A 21,111-nucleotide genomic window follows, 5' to 3' on the forward strand; every position below is an offset into this window, starting at 1 on the left:
TTGGCAACAATTCAATTAATGCCAGGAATGGGAAAAGGAACACAGTAAAATATCACAGTCATTAGTAGATTAAAGACTTAATGTAAGGTTTGAAATTGTAAAACTCAAGAAGACAAAATAGGGAAAAGCCTTCTGGATATTGGGCTGGCAATTACTACTTGGACATCACACAAAAAGCACATGCAATAAAAGCAAGATAGACAAATGGGATTACATCAAATTAAAAACTTTTTCACAGTAAAAGAAATAATCAAGCAAACAAAAGGTAAACCTATGGAATATGGGAAAATATTTGCCAACCATATATGCAATAAAATAATATACAAAATATATAAAGAACTGATATAACTCAATCAGTTCAGGTCAGTCACTCAATCCTGTACAACTCTTTGAGACTCCCACGGACTGCAGCACACCAGGCTTCCCTGGCAATCACCAACTCCTGCAGCTTACTCAAATTCACGTCCATCAAGTCAGTAATGCCATCCAACCATCTCATCCTCTGTTGTCTCCTCTTCCCGCCTTCAATCTTTCCCAGCATCAGGTCTTTTCAAATGAATCAGTTCTTCCCATCAGGTGGCCAAAGTATTGGTGTTTCAGCTTCAGCATCAGTCCTTCCAATGAATATTTAGAACTGATTTCTACTAGGATCGACTGGTTGAATCTCCTTGCTGTCCAAGGGACTCTCGAGAGTCTTCTCCAACACCACAGTAAAAAACCTTCGATTCTGAGGCACTCAGCTTTCTTTATAGTCCAACTCTCACATCCATATATGACTACTGGAAAAACCATATCTTTGACTAAATGGACCTTTGCTGGGAAAGTAATGTCTCTGCTTTTTAATATGCTGTCCACTTTAGTCAGAACTTTTCTTTCAAGGAACAAGCAGTTTTTAATTTCATGGCTAAATTCACCATCTGCAGTGATTTTGGAGCCCCCAAAAATAAAGTCTGTCACTGTTTCCACTGCTTCCCCATCTAGTTGCCATAGAGTAATGGCACCAGATGCCATGATCTTAGTTTTCTGAATATTGAGCTGTAAGCCAACTTTTTCACTCTCCTCTTTCACTTTCATTAGGAGGCTCTTTAGTTCTTCGATTTCTGCCATAAGGGTTGTATCATCTGCATATCTGAGGTTACTGATATTTCTCCCAGCAAACTTGATTCCATCTTGTGTTTCATCCAGCCCAGTGTTTCTCATGATGTACTCTGCATATAAGCTAAAAAAGCAGGGTGACAATATACAGCCTTAACATACTTCTTTCCCGATTTGGAGCCAGTCTGTTGTTTCATGTCCAGTTCTAACTGTTTCTTCTTGACCTGCATACAGATTCCTAAGGAAGAAGGTCATGTGGTCTGGTATTCCCATGTCTTTAAGAATTTCCCGCAGTTTCTTGTGATCCACACAGTCAAATGCTCTGGCATATTCAATAAAGCAGAAGTAGATGTTTTTCTGGAACTTCCTTGCTTTTTTTGATGATCCAACAGATGTTGGCAACTTGATCTCTGGTTCCTCTGTCTTTTCTACATCCAGCTTGAACATCTGGAACTTCACCGTTCACATACTTTTATAGCCTGGCTTGGAGAATTTGCAAACAAGAAATATCTTAATTTAAAAATAGACAAAGGAAATAAAATACATTCTCCCAACAAGACATATGAATGATTAACACATATATGAAATAATGCTCAATGTCATTACTTTTCAGGAAACTGCAAATCAAAACTACAATGAAATATTACTCCACACCTGTCAGTATGACTTTTATTTTAAAAAATAACACATATTGGAGATGATATGGAGAAAGCGAATTTGTACATTGCTGTAAGACATTTAAATGGATACAATCATTATGGAAAAAATTATGGGGATTCTTCAAAAGAACAATACATAAAACAAATAAAAACCAAAAACATCAACAAACAAAATAGAACTACCGTATGATCCCTGGGTATATAGCAAAAGGATTGAAATAGGACCTCAGAGGTTTTGTACTCCCTTCTCACTGCAGCACTGCTCACAATAGCCGAGATATGGAAGCAATCTAAGTGTCAGTCATTGCGTGAATGGGTAAAGAAAATGTGGCATATGTATAAAACAAAATATTAGTCAAAAAAATGAAGGAAACCATTTGTGACGCTATGGGTGAACTTGGAGGAGAGAGTGCTAAATAAAAGAAATTAGAGAAGGAAAAATACTACATGATTCCCTTCATATAAGGACTCTAAAATACGTACATTCTTGGCTGAGAGGGATGACAGTACTCATGTCCTATAAGATCATACATATTGGGATGCTAGGAAGAAGGACGGTATATGTGATTCAGCTTTGATTTTTTTTTTTTTTAGGGCACTCATTAACAGTTCTCTAATTCAGGTGAAATGTTATCACAAAACTGCTGATGCAAACACAATTATCTGCAGTGTTGCAGCATACTGGCCTCTGTTGATATTAAGAAATGACATATCATTTATTCACAAGCTGGTAGATTTTGGCTGCCTTCCACCTATTTCCAGAAGATAAGAGGTGCAGAGTGAATGCATCCTGGTATCAATTATTATTCTAAATGCATTAGGGAATGTGACATCACTTCTTTCTGTCTGAATCAAGGGAGTTCTCATTGTAGCTCTGTAACAATATTGGGAGAGAGTCATAGAAAAAAAATCCCTTGGTGTGATGTAGAGTTTATAAATTGAATTGTCTGTGACCCTGTTGGTTCCTTTTACTTGATAGAACAGCACGATCATACTCTAATAGGGTGAATTTCAAAATGCATGTGAGTCAAATCATGATGTATGCCTTAAACTTACACAGTTGCAGTTGTTGTCAGTCCCTCAGTTGTGTCTGACTCTTTATGACTCCATGGACTGCAACATGCCAGGATTCACTGTCCTTCACTGTCTCCCAGAGTTTGCTCAAACTCAAGTCCATTGAATCAGTGATGCCATCCAACCATCTCATCCTCTGTCGTCCCCTTCTCCTCCTGCCCTCAATCTTTCCAAGCATCCAGGTTTTTTTAAATGAGTCAGCTCTTCGCATCAGGTGACCAAAGAATTGGAGTTTCAGCTTCAACATCAGTCCTTCCAATGAACACCCAGGACTGATCTCCTTTAGGATGGACTGGTTGGATCTCCTTGCAGTTCAAGAGACTCTCAAGAGTTTTCTCCAATACCACAGTTTAAAAGCATCAATTCTTTGGCACTCAGCTTTCTTTATAGTCCAACTCCCACATCCATACATGACTACTGGAAAAACTATAGCCTTGACTAGACAGACCTTTGTTGGCAAAGTAATGTATCTACTTTTTAATATGCTGTCTATGTTGGTCATAACTTTCCTTCCGAGGAGTAAGCATCTTTTAATTTCATGGTTGAAATCACCATCTGCAGTGACTTTGGAGCACCAAAAAATAAAGTCTGACACTGTTTCCACTGTTTCCCCATCTAGTTGCCATGAAATGATGGGACTGAATGCTATGGTCTTAGTTTTCTGAATATTGCACTGTAAGCCAACTTTTTCACTCTCCTCTTTCATTTCCATCAAGATGCTCTTTAGTTCTTCTTCACTTTCTTCCATAAGGGTGGTGTCATCTGCATATCTGAGGTTATTGATATTTCTCCCAGCAATCTTGATTCCAGCTTGTGCTTCATCCAGCCCAGCATTTCTCATAATGTACTCTGAATTTAAGTTAAATATGGACATGAGTTAAATATGAACTGGACATGGAATAACACATGACTAGATCCAATGCCTTAAAAATATTTTATGCATTAAATTGAAATAAACAATGATTTATAGTAGTTATTAATTTTCAATAATTAGGAATAATACAACTAATTGTAAAGATTTATTTCAAATAAACATGTTTAAAATTCAGAATACACTTAAACAATCCCCAAAATAAAGCATGCTCAGAATCTTAGCATTTACATATGGATATGCAGAAAGATTTCCTTAAAAATTTACTCTATTGCTGCTGCTGCTGCTAAGTTGCTTCAGTCATGTCCGACTCTGTGAGACCCCATAGATGGCAGCCCACTAGGTTCCTCTGTCCCTGGGATTCTCCAGGCAAGAATACTGGAGTGGGTTGCCATTTAACAATAACAATTTCTACCATAAAAAAATAGTCCCCCTGAACTTTATTAGCTGTGAGCATCACTCGGGCACTTAAATATCCTTCAACTAAGGAACCAGCAGCTTAGAAGGGAAGTCAGCATTCTGACAGAATGAGAATCAGTAGCCTCTGATGGTCAGAATTGAGTATGCTGCTATAATAATTTTCAAGCTATTATTTTCATACTCCTTGGTACTCCCTCATCCAGTTTTGATAGTCAATGAATAAGTCCAGCAACACCAGACGGAGAAAGCCATGGGGGTCAGGTATTCAGACTGTCTTCGATGAAACTACTGGGTGAATGTGTTTCTTATTTAGCCGAGGAAAATATTAAAGTACAATGCTATGGTCATCTACCACATAAGATTGATAAAAAAAACTGCCTACACAAATTTGTTTAGACTTTTGCTTGAATAGCACCATTTAAAATACAAAAATGCTTATGCCTTTGTTTTTTTTTTTTATACTGTTGCATTTAGTATATCTTTTTTTTCCTTCTTGCAAATAACAATGAGAATTTAATTAATTACATGGCCTCACTAACATCCTATAATCATGGCCTATTTATGTGAAATGATTTTGACTCTGGCAACATATTTTCTTTAGTTGTTAAAAGCCACTTTATACTCCTATAATAATATTTTGGTAAATGTTTCAAATTGTTTTGGAGATAAAGTTGTTTAGAAGATAAAACTGTGCAGTAATACCTGTGGGCCAAGGAGGAAATTTTGTTTACTTTAATCTTTATCTTAAAATAGAACAAATGTGATAGAACGAGAATCCAAAGAAAGCAGTTAGAGCAATCATGTTGCTATTATCTTCTAATAACTTTAACGTCACTTGTCTCCTTAACAAATCTCAGAATCATCTCTTGGTTGCCTGCATTTAGTATGAGCTCTTAAAGTGTAATGCATTATACTGTTCTCCCATTAAAGTTAAAAGTTCTACACCACATCTTCTTTATCCACTCATCTGTCGATAGACATTTATATTGCTCCCATGTCCTGGCTACTGTAAATAGTTCTGTTATGAACATTGGGGTGCATGTATCTTTTCAAATTATCTGGATATATGCTCAGATGGAATTTCTGGATCATATGGTGGCTCTGGACTCCTCTAGTGGCTCATTGGTAAATAATTCACCTGTAATACAGGAGACATGGGTTTGATCCCTGAGTCAGGAAGATTCCCAGGAGGAGGGCATGGCAACCCACTCCAGTATTCTTGCCTGGGAAATCCCGTGGACAGAGGAGTCTGTTGAGCTCTAGTCCATAGGGTACAAAAGAGTCAGACAAGACTGAAGTGACTTAGCACACACATCTGCACACACTGGCTCTATTTTTAGCTTTTAAAGAACCATCACACTGTTCTTCAAAGTGGTTGTACCAGTTTACATTTCCACCAAGAGTGTAGAAGGGTTCCCTTTTCTCACACCCTTTTCAGCATTCATTGTTCATAGACTTTTTGATGATGGCCACTCTGTCTTCTTTGGACTGTAATATCCTATATGGAAAAATAATCTAGAAAAGAATGGACATATGAACACATATAATTTTTTTCTGTATACCTGAAACTATCACAATATTATAAATCAGCTATATCATAAAATAAAAAATATTTAAAAGTAAACAATCAATGCAAAAAATTAATGGCTTCCCCAGTGGCTCAGTGGTAAATAATCCACCTGCAAAGCAGGAGATGTGGGTTTGATCCCTGGGTAAGAAAGACCCCCAGGAAGAGGGCATGGCAACCCACTCCAGTATTCTTGCCAGGAAAATCCCATGTATGGAGGAGCCTGGCTGGCTACAGTTCATAGAGTTGCAAAGAGCTGGGCATGACAAAAACAAGTGAGCAGGAGCATAACTGAATCACTTTGTTGTACACCTGAAACTAACACAGCCTTGTAAATCAACTATGCTGTAATGTTAAAAAAAGATTTTAAAAAGGAAACAATCAATGCAAAAAAATTAAAAAATAAAAATCTCAAAACTTACAAAGCAAAAGTTCTGGAAGTTTAATTCTTTGAGTAAGTTTTTCCAGAAAAATCAAATAAATGTTTATCTCTAATCATCCAATTTAGAAACAGATTTTTTCTTGTAAACAACTGCCAAACCTACAGATCTGTTTTTCCATGTCACCACATATTACCTACAAATGAAATTCAATATTTTACTTCTTACTTGCCATTAATAGTTGCTGAAACTTTCTGTTATTTTTACTTTCTCTATTCTTACTAGTTTGTACTACTTATTGTCACTGTAAATAGATATTCCAAAGTGGAAAAAATGTAAATATATAAAATTGCCACAATAAAATAGCTAGCATAGTTCTATACATGATTATATATTTAATATGCTATTTGATTGAATGTAGCAATTAGTTTTTACCAGAGCATGTAAATATTGCGTGCTTTATGGCCAAACCATAAATTGTTACAGCTACTTTAATGGATCAGGTCAATGATGTTAAAAAGAAATTCATCATGTTGGTTGTCACTTGGAGAGAAAAGAAAGTTCTCAGTGTTTGCCTTAGACTTCCTGCTATCTCTGTATTATTGGCATGTTTTGACTTTGAATTGCCTGTAAGAACTACAGTCTATGAACTGTGGTCTGAAGAAAATTTAGCTAATAATTTTACCTCTACCATAGTAAATTCCACCTGCAGTAAGAGAAATAAAGAAAATACATGCTACCGTTTGTGACTATGCAGTAAACTTTAACTTTTGCCACTCTGAATAAGAAAAATCACTTGAACGCTGTAAGCAACATCATTCAGGAAAAAGAAAAATCAGTCAACATGAGCAGTGAATCAAATGAGTAAAGTACTTTACTCTGAGAGAGGATTTTTTAGTTTCTCCAATTTTCTGTATAGGATTCCTACTCCTTGTGTGGTTCACAACATGCCTACAGACCTTTCTGATTCATAGTCTTCTATGATTCATGAGCTTTTGAATGAGATCATCTGAATATATACTTACTACTGCTTACAATTATCATCACAAGAACCCATTCATTTAATAAAGGTGATTAACAACAAAAAGATATGATAGAGTGTTCCAATAGCTACTCATTCCTCTTATTTTACTCACAATTTCATATCATCTCAGTATGTTTTATGGAATGATATAATATACAGTTATGTGTGTCTGGCTTTTCCACAAATCATGAAGCTTTTGCTAAGTGTATCAGTGCTCATTCCTTTTATATTTTTGTGTAGTATTCCATCAAGTGGGCATACCACATTTTGTTTATCACAAGTGAATGCTAATTTGGGTTGGTAGTGTTTCTTAGATATTAATATATATGCAAATATCTCAACAGAGTGCTATAGCAGACAGGCTGTTATTTCTTTCTATTGCATACTTCTTTACAGTGTATATCCACATTTTACTTAACAACTTCTCCAGTGATGAAAATTTTGCCCACTGTAATTCCTTGAAATCACTAATAAAAAATGGGATGGACTTCCTTGTAGAGACAATAATAGATCATTGAGGTCAATTTTCTGAGATGCAGATACCTTCTCAACAATATAAATTTACTGGATCACAGACAAAGTGATTAAAAAAATTTAGATCCATATCACAATTATTCAAGGTCCCTAAACCAATGTGTCAGCTGCCTTGCCTTTAAGGTGCTGTGTAAGTAGTTTCTTTTTGCTAATGACTCTTGTATAGCTTCCTTGTAGAGATGGTTTTAACTGTTCATGATAATTATGCATGAAATACTCTCATTTACTTCATTCTAAAATAGCAGCCTTTTACAGGGGTGAAGTCAGCTATTTCCCAAGGAACTTTTAGCCTTAGCAACTATTTCTGAGAAAAATAACACCCTTGAATAACAAGAAAAACTTTATGTATTAATGATGTTATTTTTGTCCTAGAGTGCAGTTCAGTTAGTTGCTCAGTCATATTTGACTCTTTGCGACCCAATAGACTGCAGCATGCCAGGCCTCCCAGTCCATCACCAACTCCCAGAGTTTACTCAAACTAATGCCCATCAAGTAAGTGATGTGATCCAACCATCTCATCCTCTGTCATCCACTTCTCCTCCCACGTTCAATCTTTCCCAGCACTAGGGTCTTTTCAAAGGAGTCAGTTCTTTGCATCACGTGGCCAAAGTATTGGAGTTTCAGTTTCAGCACCAGTCCTTCCAATGAAAACCCAGGACTGATCTCCTTTAGAATGGACTGGTTGGATCTCCTTGCAGTCCAAGGGACTCTCAAGAGTCTTCTCCAACACCACAGTTCAAAAGCATCAATTCTTTGGTGCTCAGCTATCTTTTTGGTCCAACTCACATCCATACATGACCACTGGAAAAACCATATCTTTGACTAGATGGACCTTTGTTGGCAAAGTAATATCTCTGCTTTTTAATATGCTGTCTAGGTTGGTCATAACTTTTCTTCCAAGGAGTAAGCATCTTTTAACTTCATTGCTGGTCAACATCTTCAGTGATTTTGGAGCCCAAGAATATAAATTCTCTCCTGTTTCTATTGCTTCCTCAACTATTTGTCAAGAAATGATGGGACCAGATGCCATGATCTCAGCTTTTATAATGTTGAGTTTTAAGCCAGCTTTTTCACTTCATCAAGAGGCTCTTCTGCTTCTCTTGGCTTTCTGCCATAAGGGTGGTGCCATCTGCATATCAGAGGTTACTAATATTTCTCCCAGCCATCTTGATTTCCGCTTTTTTTTGGGCCACAGTTGGCTTACGTTTGTTATTGTAATTACTGATGTCCTATACTTTTTTTTTCAATCTCATTCAGGTGTGTGGATTAAAAAAAGTACTGCCAAAAGTGTCTGGCTGAAATAAAAATAGCTACAAAATTATCCAAAGTTGCTAGAATAAATCACAATCGATTGATAGCCTTCCTCAAATTCATCTGCACCCCTTGAAACACATAAATTATGGAATTTTGCTATTATTCTGTAGAGGTTTTCTGAAACACTAAACCTTCAGCTATTATTAATTTTATCCCTAATGTGTTACAAACTACATGTCTCTAGAAATAATCTGCAATCTTGTTAGAAAGACTTCTATAAAGTTGAGTTTTACATCTTAAAAATGCTGGTTATTGTTTCTAGTGCCATAAACATCATGAGTTTAAACTTGTTTCTTGTTTATCGTGTACAGCTTCTCTTTACTGTAGCAGGGGACAAAAGTAATGGAGAACATTTTGAACTCTGGGCTGTTGCAAAACCTGTTAACACTAAATGCAGTGGCATAAATAACTGTACAGCTAGAAATGGTTGCTAATTTCCTTAAATCCAATCATTAAACTCTTTGCTATATTTAAAAAAAAATTTAAAGGAATTTTTTTAAATTTACACCTATCAGTTTTTTAAGAGAACTGAGTAATAATATCACATGTGAATTTTCATAAATGCATTTCTAAGAGGAAATGCATATGATAACTAACAATATTTTGCTTCTAAAAAGTCAATAGTATTTTATTTTATAGAAGAATAAGTAAAATGTGATGTTCCAAATATATTTAAAAAAACAGAAAAATACCATCATTTTGAATCTATAATAGGTTAGCAATGCTGAAACATTTCCAATATTATAAAATTTTAAGTTATTTTGTTTTTTCCCAAGTAACTAGTTGTGCCACTAAAGCATTTATTTAGTGGATTTTTTTCCATAATTGACGGCAATAGCTAAAACCAAGAAATGTACTTTTGTTATTTTCTGTAGTTTATAAACATATACTCTGGTTTTTAAAAATATATAAACCATTATAAAACTGATATTTTCATTCACAATTGTGAATTATAGATAATAATTGCATATTGCTAATTCTATCTGTTAATACTATCTACCCATTTGTTTTGCTTTGAAATACCATTGGAAAAATTTTAATAGAGACTGGGAACTTCAAAACAAATAACAAGAAAAGTGATCAGGTAAGACAAAAGTGAGACTGATAAAATATATTATATGCAGTCAATGAGACTGATAAAATATATTATATGCAGTCAAAATGATTTAAATTAAGATCTGTATGATAAACTCCAGTCTTTCATAGGTTTACAGATTTTCTAATAGGTTTCTTTACTTTCTCTTATCTCAAAATGATAATAATTTTAAAACTGTGTGTTCTCCTGGGGAAAACAAATTATTTTCCTTGGTTCAGTCTTGTCTTCAGTAAAGAAAATAAACACTATTTTCAAAAATAGCATTTTATTCAATTTAACATCCTTGATATACTGTAATCATTATTTACTTCAATGTAATTTACCTGGAAATTAGTGATTTAAATTCCCTATGAATACTTTTGAAATGGTTTTCTTCTCTAACATAGTGAAGTATAATGAAAAAACATTAGAATGTTGTTTTTAGAGTCAGAGAAAACCTAAATTCCAGCACTCATAATTTATAGATATGTAACACTGCTGCTGCTGCTAAGTAGCTTCAGTCATGTCCGACTCTGTGTGACCCCATTAATGGCAGCCCACCAGGCTCCACCATCCCTGGGATTCTCCAAGCAAGAACACTGGAGTGGGGTGCCATTTCCTTCTCCAATGCATGAAAGTGAAAAGTGAAAGTGAAGAAGCTCAGTCGGGTCTGACTCTTAGCCACCCCATGGACTGCAGCCTACCAGGCTCCTCTGTCCATGGGATTTTCCAGGCGAGAGTACTGGAGTGGGGTGCCTAGGAAATATCAATAAACCCTGGAAGCATATTTCTAATTTAAGAAGACAGACTTAAGTGGTAGGCACATTATAAATGTTCAATGGACATTGTAAATGTTCTAAGTACGTTAATAATATAAAATACAATTCATCACTGACACGAATTACTCAAAATTAAAATATTTATTAGCATGGGGAAGGGTATTGACAAGTTGATATTGAATATATACTATGGTCTGCAACAGGGCTTTTCCTTGTTAGGTTTTGTATAGTAAATATATTATACCTTAAAGACCACATCGTGTCTGCTGCATCTACTAACTTGCCACTGTAATGTAACAGCATCCATGCACAATGCATAAATCAATGCATACGACATGTTTCAATAAAACTTTATTTACAAAACAGATGATAGGCTGAATATGGTCCATGGACTATAGTTTTTTAATCATTGATCTCCACATTAAACAGATTTTTTTTATTTTTAAAAAATATTTCACAATAATATTGAATTTCATATTATACATAATAATTTTAGAAAAGCCCTGAACTTTAGAGAGGGTCATTAATAAAAACCAACTAGCTAATGATACAATCACTCTTATCATCAACTTATCAATTACCAGGCAATTACCAAATGCCACAAACATGAATTTTATACTTGCCATGTGTGTGTGTGATCAGTCATGTCCAGATCTTTGTGACTCCCTGGACTGTAGCCCTTCAGGTTCTTCGGACTATGGAGTTTTCCAGGCAATATCGGAGTGGGTTCCCATTTCCTCCTCCAGGAGATTATTCCTGACCTGGGGATCAAACCCATGTCTCTTGCTGCACTGGCAGGTGAATTCTTTCACTGCACCACCCTGGAAGCCCAGATACTTACATAAAACTATGCAAAAGGTACTGATATAATCTTCACATTACAGATAATTGAGTGCAAAGTGCTAACATTGCCTGAGATTCATGCATCACATATAAAAATACATTTATTAAAGGATATATGGGCTCCATCATCACATAAATATGCAGTGTTGGCACAGTCTGTACTGTAACCTTAAGCATTTGCTTCAAGACTGACATTGTTCCATCTTAATGTACATCTTCTCATTTTTTATCCTACATCATTGAAATAAACAAAATGCAACTGTATCTGAATGTCATGAAAGTTTGTGATTTAAGCAGATGCTGTCACATGGGATTGTCGTTTGTACAGACTATAACACAGTACTTTTTTCTAATATAATCCAAGGCAATCTTTTATACAAAAAAAAAAAAAGGTTGCTTTCTCTTTTTTATTTTATTTTTCATTCACTACAAATGCAGACCATGTTTCAATTCAAATTCATTGAAGTCAATCCAATTCAATCTATTTTCTTCCATTGCCATGAATTTTGATGCTCTAATAGACATATTAAAAAAGGAGAAGATACACCAGCACCAATAATACATGGGATATGTTTTTGCTTTTTTCTTTATGTTACCCCAGCTTTTGAAAATTACAAGATAATATCAGTTTTACCTTTACCCTGGAAGGCCTTTACCTGCACAGCTTATAGAAGCTCATTGACAATATCTTGACTTTTTTTTTTATTAACAAGCCAACTTCACATTGGTTGGTGTAGTCTAGGCATGACATGCTCTTTCCTGTTAACCTTAACCAGAGATGTCTCTATCCTGTAGATAAGAGTAGAGTGAAAGTATTTGAAAAGTCTTACAAGGAAAAGCCCAAGCAGAAACCCCAGGCAGACTAAATGCTCCATCACTTCAAGGGGCCACTCTACCAAAAGGCTTTGGTTATCAGTCAATTGAGTATCTTTGGAAGATTCAGTGCCATTTCCTTGGACTTAACAACCTTCAGTATGACTGACATCTATTGGATCATTTCTTACCTAGCTCCTGATTTCCCTTTATGTTGTACATTAAAAGAAATGTTAGCACTTGCAAAGCCTACCCTTCCCCAAATTTAAAGATCTGTCAGGGTCACATGGAAGCTCTCTGTGAGTGAATGTCCAGTGTTCAGCTGAAGGCTGCACTCCTTACTGAAAGGTTTCCCCTCCCAGCAGATACCTGGAGCACAGGTAGGGCACACCTATCAAAAGCAAGAAGGATGTTGACTTTCCATTTCTAGTTTCTGTTGTTTTTAATTCTTCCTGTCTAAATTTATCCATTATGGCTTTCTTGGAATCAGAGAGCTTTTTTTTTTCTTTTTTCTTACATTTAGATTATTTGGCTCTGTTTTAAAGTAAACTTATCTGTCTGTGGAAAACATAGGTAAATTGGACTTTGCTCAAATTTAAAAGGTTTGTGCTTCAAAGAACACCATCAGAAGGTGAAAAACCTTCCATGCAATCAGAGAAAACATTTATTAATCATAGTTTTATAAGAGGCTTTTCTCTAGAATTTATAAAGAATACATGACTCAATTAAAAAAAAAAAAAAAAACAGATAACCGAGCTTAAAAAATGGGGAAAAGATCTGAATATATATGTTTCCAAAGAAGATACACAAGTGGCCAATGTGTTCATGAAAAGTACTCAACACCACTAGTCATCAGGGAAATGCAAATCAGAACTCCAGTGAGATATAACTTCAATCTACTAGGATGGCTAGAATTGAAAAAAATCAGATAGCAAGTATTGGCAAAGAATGGGAAAAGCTGGGATCTGTATATAGCTCTGGTTAGGAAGTAAAATGATGCATCAATTTGGGAAACAGTCTGACATTTCCTCAAACAGGTAAACACAGAGTCGCCATAAGACCCAGCAGTTCCACTTCTTGGTATAGGCCCAAGAGAGATAACAATATATGTGCACATAGAAACTTGTACATAAATGTTTATAGCAGCCAAAAGTTAGAAAGAGTCAAACTGTTTGTTAAAGGGGAAATGGATAAGCAAAATGCAGCATATGCTTACAATGGAAATACGTTGTCATAAAATGTAGCAAAATACTGAAACATGCCACAGAATGAACCTCGAAAACATTATGTTAACTGGAAGAAGCCAGTTCCAGTCACAGAAGACCACATATATAAGATTCCATTCATATGAAATATGTACAGAGAGAAGGTAGCCTTAATGTTTTACTGGTTGAAAAGTGATGGGAGAACAGTGGGGTGATATCTAAATGATATGTGGTCTCTTTTTGAGAAGTCAAAAGTGTTTTAAAATTGACTGTGTTGATGGTGGTATGTGTCAATGAATACCAAAAAACATTGAATTGTACCTTTTAAGTGTGTAAATTATATGATATGTGAATTATATTTCAATAAAGCTTGTTAAAAAAGAAATAATTCTTGAAAAAGAATCTGTTATATCTTATAGAGATTCCTGAATACTAGACTGAAGGGATGGAATTGTAATCAATGTGAATTTAAATGATGAAAATCATGTGATTATAAGTGGGTTTTAGGTCATGAATTCTTATGGCAGTGTGGATAATATGTTAGGAAAAAACAGAGATGCTGGTGGTACAAAGATCAGTTAGAAAACTATTGCAAGAAAAAGGAAAATAGGTGTGTGCATGTGTGTGTGCACATGTAACAAGAGTAGTATCATTTAAAACCACAAAGGAATAGTGTAATAACATACCTATCTTAAGTAGCACTGTCCATTAGGTGGGAGAAATATCAACAACCTTAGACATGCAGATAATACCACTCTAATGGCAGAAACCAAACTAAAGAGCCTCTTGAAGAGGGTGAAGGAAGAGAGTGAAAAAGCTGGCTTGAAACTAAATAATAAAAAAATGGGGCATTTGGCTCCATTACTTCATGACAAATAGAAGGGGAAAAAGTGGAAGTAGTGACAGATTTCCTCTTCTTGAGCTCCAAAATCACTGCAGATGGTGACTGCAGCCAGGAAAACAGATGACTGCTTTTCAGCAGAAAAGCTATGACAAACCTAGACAGTCTGTTGAAAAGCAGAGACATTGCTCTGCTGACAAAGGTCCATATAGTCAAGGGTATGGTCTTCCCAGTGATCATGTATGGTTGTGACTGCTGGACCATAAAGAAAGCTGAGCACCAAAGAATTGATGCCTTCAATCCATGGTGCTGGAGAAGACTCCTGAGAGTCCCTTAGACACCAAGATCAAACCAGTCAGTCTTTAGGAAAATCAATCCTGAATACTCATTGGAAGGACTAATGCTGAAGCTGAAGTTCCAGTACTTTGGTCATCTGATGTGAACAGCTGACTCATTGGAAAAGTCCCTGATGCTGGGAAAGACTGACAGCAGAAGAAGTATCAGAAGATAAGATGACTGGATGGCATCACCGATGCAATGAATATGAACTTGAGCAAACTTCAGGAGAGGGTAAGGGACAGGGAAGCCTGATGTGCTGGTCCATGGGGTTGCAAAGAGTTGCAACTGAACAGCAACAACATACAAAGTCAAGGGCTTCCCAGGTGGCACAGTGGTAAAGAATTCACCTGCCAAAGCAGGACATGCAAGAGATGAAGTTTTGATCCCTGAAAGCGGAAGATCCTCTGGAGTAGGAAATGACAAGCCACTCCATATTCTTGCCTGGAAAATTCCACTGACAGAGGAGTCTGGTGGATACAGTCCATGGGGTCAGAGTTTGACACGACTATGCAACTGACCACACACACACATACAAAGTCAATATAATATTGTCTTTAACATAAATATCTATATAATGGAAAAATGAGATGTTCAATAAATCTACTTACAATGGAATATGATGCTTACAGAGATAGATACTAAGTGCCAGACAAACACAGAAGAACACTCAAACTGTATGAGATAGGTAATAGCAAAAAAGAAAAGATATTTTGAGTGCAACTATTTAGGAACAGTGTTTTCCACATGGATGACACATAGCCTATTCTCCTGAGCTCACAATTATTATCTTCATACACATCTATGATTATTCTTCTTTTATGTAATTTCACATCTATTCTGAACACTGCATGCTGCTTTCTATTCCTGTTATCCACCTTGCTTACTGAACTTGTTATGATACTTCTTTTCCACGTATTTTTAATATATTCTTTTCTAAAATATTGTTTGCCATTATGGTTTATCAGAGGATATTGAATATAGTTCCTTGTGCTTAGGACCTTGTTGTTTATCCATTCAGAATGTAATAGTTTGCCTCTAGCTATGGTGCTTTAAAAACCTATCTTTAGATGTTCTATACTAGACTATTAAGTCATTTTGTACAGGGAATACACCTTCTTTGTCTTTCTGTGACACATTTAGTGGCAGTGCCTGGCTTGTTGGATTTAGTAAATATTGTTGAATAAAGAAGTGATGACATACATAAAGAAATAAATGATGTTTCACTAGATTATTCTGCCTAAACATTTAATAATCCCTAGGTGGCTCAATCGGAGAAGGCAATGGCACCCCACTCCAGTACTCTTGCCTAGAAAATCCCATGGATGGAGGAGCCTGGAAGGCTGCAGGCCATGGGGTCGCTGAGGGTCGGACACGACTGAGCGACTTCGCTTTCACTTTTCACTTTCATGCACTGGAGAAGGAAATGGCAACCCACTCCAGTGTTCTTGCTTGGAGAATCCCAGAGATAGGGGAGCCTGGTGAGCTGCTGTCTAGGGGTTGCACAGAGTCGGACACGACTGAAGTGACTTAGCAGGTGGCTCAATGGTAAAGAATATGCCAATGCACGGGACACAAGAGACACTGGCTTGATCCCTGGGTCAGGAAGATCCTGTGGAGAAGGGATTCTCCACAACAGTAATCTTGCCTGGGAAATCCCATGGACAGAGATGGACTACAATCCATGGGGTCACAAAGAGTCAGACACAACTGAGATACTGAGTACATATAGACATTATGTAGAAAAATAATATACTGGTTTGAATATAGCAAGAATTGGTATTAGAAGAGAGTGGAGGATTATTCAAAATTTTATATTAAAGAATTAGCAGCTAGATTATATATATACATATGGGGTTCATTAGGAAATCAGAGTTAGAGATACTAATTATAGAACATCTTCACAGAATTGAGAATTGAGTCAATTCAAGAGAAAGAAAAGACAGAGTGCATAAGACACAAAGTCATAGTCAAAGCTATGGTTTTTCCAGTAGTCATATGTGGAGGTGAGAGTTGGACCATAAAGAAGGCTGAGCACTGAAGAACTGATGCTTTTGAACTGCGGTGGAGAAGATTCTTGGGCTGCAAGGAGATCAAACCAGTCAATCCTAAAGGAAATCAACCCTGAATGTTCATTGGAAGGACTCACACTGAAACTGAAGCTCCAATACCGTGGCCACCTGATGCAAAGAGCCAACTCATTAGAAAACTTGCTGATGCTGGGAAAGATCGAAGACAGGAGCAGAAGGGGAACACAGAGGATGAGATGGTTGGATGGCATCACTGATGCAATGGACATGAGTTTGAGCAAACTCCAGGAGATGGACAGGAAAACCTGGTATGTTGCAGACCATGGGGTCATAAAAAGTCAGACACGACTGAGTGACTGAACAAGGACAACATAAGACACAAAGACTTGATTTAATTTTCCCTCAATAACAGAAAGGGTCCTGAGAAGATGAGAAAAGTGAATGATACTTGGTCCAACTCTCCTGCATTCTGTACTTTGTTCTAAAACTTTCATTAGAAACAATGCTAGAGTTCTAGTGCCTTAAAGTTATTAATGCAAAAACAGCAGGAAATTTGTGGTAGGTTAATGGGCTTCCTTGACTTCCCAAGTGGCACAATGGTAAAGAATTTGCCTGCCAATACAGGAGATGCAGGAAACTCTGGTTCAGTCCCTGGGTTGGGCAGATCCCCTGGAGGAAGACATGGCAACCCACTGCAGTATTCTTGCCTGGAGAATCCCATGGACAGAGGAGCCTGGCAGGCTACAGTCTTTGGAGAACCAAAGAGTCAGACACAATTCAGCAACTGCGGGTGTGCTGAAAGGGTCCGAGGGGCAAATGCATCCCAAAAAAGCCTGGTTTATTATCTTAATTGAGTTGTAGATTATATCATCATGAAATCTGGTATAAAGGGCAGAAGCATTTGAGAAGGGATCTGTTATAAGAAAGACTGAAAGATAGGAGTTCATGATTCAACAGGGGATTTGCGAGCTGAAGCAGTTTGGAACAATGGCAGATCCAAGGTGTGACCCTTGAATGCATAATCAAGTTATTGTAAAGTTTAAGGGTTTTGTGGCACTGTAATTAAAGAAAATAGACTGATAATCAGCAAGGAGATATTTATGTCATCATTAGGAGGCAGACTAGAGCTAAAACCTGAACAAGAAGCTTCCGAAGAATTTGAAGAAAATGGAAAACAATAATGAAGTTCTTTAGATAACTCATGAGGCAGGCAAGAGTTGAACAAAATCAGATTTCATAACCATCTCTTGAACAACAAGGTCTCTTTAATTTGCTATAATCTTCAGGTAAAAAATGAAATTAAGTTTCTATCTCATGGAAATATTTTATTCCCTTTACATCCACATGGCTCTCCTTCTTCTGACAGAGACCTGTCTCTCAAGGGCTCTTAATGTCACTTGTCACTTAGCAGAGTCTGTGTTACTGTGTTGGCTGAAAGTCATGTTCAATTTTCACAACCTCTTTATTAATAATCAGAGTGTATCACAAGAGACAAATCTTCATACCACATACCTGTTTTGTTTTTTTTTAAGCTAATGGCTTTTGCATCCATTGCAAAAGCAAGTCATTTAGGAGAGAAAAAGCTATCTGATTGTTTCAACCAATTTAAATTAAATTGAAATGTCTTTATAAGAAACTCTGGCTGAAGGTGCTATGAAAAATTACAAGGCTTCAGCAATTAAGGATGCGGTTTCTTTGAAGAAATGCCAACTTACCCTCTAGTTTTCATTCATCAGTTAAATTTCTAAGTTCTTTTTATGCTTTTTAAATCTATGAGCCCATGATTTATAGTCTACATGGATTCCCTTAATTTCTTTATTTTGGTAAAATAATTTTACTCTGAGAAATATCAACAAATGAACATATAAGTGCAATACAATCAGTTTTATGAGAAATGTATGTTTTGCAATATATAATATTCAAGGGGTGGAAGTTATAAAATTATGTTTATATAGTAGGTACCTACTTAAATAATACAAAAATTTCCTTAGTTTTCTGTCAAATACTAACACTGTATTTTCTTTAATCTGATAATTATACATTTTTAAAGTGTTTTGAAAAGCAAGAGTCACATTAATTTTATCTGAGGAGGGGAGTGAAGACTACTTTTGTCTTCTGTTGTGTTTTGTTTTTTTCATTTGTTTTAAAATACTAAAATAATGAATACTTTATCTGACCAGATTAATTGTCATTTGGAATAACCCAAAGTGTTAGAGTATAAATTTAGTGAAGATTATAATAATAATAATATTAACATCTACAACAATAACTACACTGACTTATTGAACTATATGTCAGGAATTATGCCAAGTATTTTGCATGCATAAGTCTAACTTAATACTCCTAATAATCCAGCTTCTAGATATTACCCCAGGGTGTTGCTAAGAAAACTGAGGCTGCTAGAGAAGTGATATATTCAGGATTTCACAGGATAAATAGGAAACCCATATCCAAACTCAGCCATCTTGCTCAGAGCCCTTGCTCTGAATGAGTGTTATACTACATCCTAGTAAAAGAACACTATTGCAGTCTTGTGTTGGAAGAAAGTCATGCATTTAAGCTCCTGTTTTTATCTCCTACTAAATGTGTTCACTGTGCAATTTAATCGGCTGTGTGGTTCTATAGAGACATTATTTTCCCCTATGTTGCTGCTGCTGCTGCTAAGTCGCTTCAGTCGTGTCCGACTCTGTGCGACCCCATAGACGGCAGCCTACCAGGCTCCCCCGTCCCTGGAATTCTCCAGGCAAGAACACTGGAGTGGGTTGCCATTTCCTTCTCCAATGCGTGAAAGTGAACAGTGAAAGTGAAGTCGCTCAGTCGTGTCGACTCCTAGCGACCTCATGGACTGCAGCCTACCAGGCTCCTCCGTCCATGAGATTTTCCGGGCAAGAGTATTAGAGTGGGGTGCCATTGCCTTCTCCATTTTACCCTATAATCCATGCTTATTGCCATGTCTGTTGTTGATAAAATAATTGCAAATTTTTTATTTTATATTTTTCAAAGAATAGATTTACTCACTTTGTGAAACTATCTTTAAAAAGACAACTTCAATATTGATTCATTAAATGAAATCAGATATGAGTGAATTTTTAAATTAAAAATAGATCGTGTATACATCAAGTCATTAGAAACATTTTGAGATAATTTATTTATAACATAATTCAAAATTCATGGAGAAAATATTGATTTTTATCTACAAGGAATTGCCTCTTTAAAATATCTTAAAAGTAAAACAAATAAAATAAAATAAAATATCTTAAAAGTATCATAATAAGCATCATTTGTACACAGCCTAGAGTTATTTGTTATTTCCTTGTTTTAAATGTTTAAGACATATTCGACTCTCTTCATTTCTGTGTTTTCTAGTTAATGATTTTGTTTTTAAGTGGAAACAGTATTTCAGTTTATGTAGATCTACATACTCTTTTAAATTTAATATTAAGAGTTTTAAAAAACTGTCAAAATGCTTCCTTTTTTTTCTTTAATGAATGAAGGCACAGAGTGGAGAAAATTTCAACCTAATCAAGTCTATTACATCATTTCTAAATTAAATTAAATTTTATTTTATTTTTAGTTGTCATGAAACCTGGCAACTAAAGCCTTGGCGATAACTTTCTCAATTTCATTTCAAGCTTCCATGTGTTTATTTTTTTAACTATATTAGCTTTCTATTAGCATAGACTTAGCAGCTTAAAATAGCACCTCTTTCCTATCTTGCAGTTTCGTGGTAAGAAGCCTAAGCGTGGCTTAACTAGATCCCCTGCTTAGTGTCTCATAAAGTTGCAGTCAAGGTGTCAGCCAGGCTCTGTTCCCATCTGGAGGCTCTCCTAGAGAAGCAAGGACTTTGAAGCTCATTCAGGCCACTGGCAGACCTCACTGACTTACAGCCGAATGCCAGAGAAGCCTGGCTTCTTGCGGGCTGGAATCCAGGGTCCTGTCTCTGCAATTAGAGGCTGCAAGCAGTTGCTTGTCATGGAAACATACTTTATCCATCAGCAGGGAGAGCCTCTAAGCAAGTTGGCCAACAAGATAGAGTCTCATCTGATGTAACCTAATCACAGAAGTCAAACCCCATCTTCTTGGCTGTATTCTGTTGGTTAGAAGCAAGTCCTTCCCCACTAAGGGTGTGAATACGGGGAGGCAGAGATTATAGGTGGCTGATTTAAGGTCTCTGTCCATTGTACTAACCATAAATAAATGGACCTTCCAAAGGTATCTTTAAGTATGTGCTTAGTTGTGTATGACTCTGTG

The sequence above is a fragment of the Bos indicus genome, chromosome 16, assembly GCF_029378745.1.
Source record: "Bos indicus isolate NIAB-ARS_2022 breed Sahiwal x Tharparkar chromosome 16, NIAB-ARS_B.indTharparkar_mat_pri_1.0, whole genome shotgun sequence".
Lineage (NCBI taxonomy): Eukaryota > Metazoa > Chordata > Mammalia > Artiodactyla > Bovidae > Bos > Bos indicus.